Raw genomic sequence first — 1,649 nt, 5'->3', positions numbered from 1 at the left:
CTTTCCCTGTGGAGGAATATCAGCAAGATGGGCAGAACATGAGGAAACATACTCCCCTATCATTTAAAATGTTGAACGAATTAAAATTTGCTTGTGATTCTTTCAGCCCTATAGCCCCATATACAATGACATTGCTACAAAGCTTAGAATCCATGGTACTTGCACCAGCTGGTTGGAAGACCATAGCTAGAGCATGTCTTTCTGGGGGAGATTACCTGGTATAGAAGTCAGAATTTTTTGATCAATGCCACAAAACTGCTCGACTTAATGCTCAGGGAGCTAATGCTGGCTGGACTTTTGATATGTTGGCAGGGCAAGGGGCATATGAGGAAATCTTAGCTCAAATAGCACAGCCCATTGCTGTTTTTCAAGAGACAGCTGTGGCCGCGCGCCGAGCTTGGATCACTCTCCCCTCAAAAGGAGCAAAAATGGGAGAGTCACTTTCAAAGACCATACAGGGGCCTGATGAGACATATGCTGACTTTGTTAATCTCTTATTGCAAGAAGCAGGAAAGATCTTTGGGGATCCACAAGCAAGAGTGGATTTTATAAAACCATTGGCTTATGAAAATGCCAATGTCCCGTGTAAGCGGGCTATTCATCCTTATACAAAAAAGACAGATTTGGATGGGTATATTAATCTATGTGCTGACATTGGACCTTCTTATACTCAAAGATTAGCCATGGCTGCCTCTCTGCATGGTATGTCATTACAAGAATCAGCAAGGAGAGCTATGCCCAATAAATGAGGGTGATATGAATGTGGGCAGCAGGGACATGTGTGAAAAAATTGTCTGAAAGTTAAAAATCAGAATAGGGATCTTCCTGGGATTTGCCCCCAGTGCAAAAGGGAAAGGCATTGGGCCAAAGAATGTCACTCCAAAACTGATAAATAAGGTAATTCATTAAAAGAACAGAGTTCGGGAAACTAGAGCAGGGCCAGCCCCAGGCCCCAGCCTGACAGAACTGACAAATCTTTGGGACCATGACATTTGTTTAACAAAACACCTTAAATCAATTGGTACCTTGCAGTTAGCCACTAGGGGGAGTGCAGGACTGGACCTCAGTACCCCCACCTACACAGACCTAATGCCCAAAATGGGAGCACTGGCCCTCCCAATGGGTATCTGTGAGCTGTTGCCTAAGGGATTCTTTGGGCTTCTACTAGGAAGAAGCAGTACTATTATGAATAGATTGCAAGTATTCCCTGGGGTTATAGATGGAGATTTTATGGGGGAAATAAAAATTATGGCACAAGCTAATGGTACTGTTGTCACACTTTCTCCAGGACAGTGCATTGCTCAGCTGGTCCTTCTTCCTCTTGCCCTCTTGCCTTATTTGGAGCCACATTGACAAACTCTCATGGGGAAGGAGGTTTTGGGTCTTCAGATGCTTATTGGGTCCAGCCTATAAGAAAGGGCAGACTGGAATTTCAATTGAAATTAAATTAAATTAAATTAAATTAAATTAAATTATTCTTAGGGTTACTAGATGTGGGAGCTGATGTTTCTGTCATTTCTGCAAATAAATTGGCCTAAACGATGGAAAAAAGAATTAACTATGACTCAGTTATGAGATATTGGTCAGAGTCTGGGGTTAGAACAAAGTTCTGAATTGTTGGAATAGGAGGATGAATCAGGTAATGCTGG

The sequence above is a fragment of the Oryctolagus cuniculus genome, chromosome 16 (assembly GCF_051225735.1).
Source record: "Oryctolagus cuniculus isolate XC-2025 breed Fujian yellow rabbit chromosome 16, ASM5122573v1, whole genome shotgun sequence".
Taxonomy (NCBI): Eukaryota; Metazoa; Chordata; class Mammalia; order Lagomorpha; family Leporidae; genus Oryctolagus; species Oryctolagus cuniculus.
The sequence above is the reverse complement of the archived record's forward strand: the minus strand, read 5'-3'. Positions refer to the sequence as shown.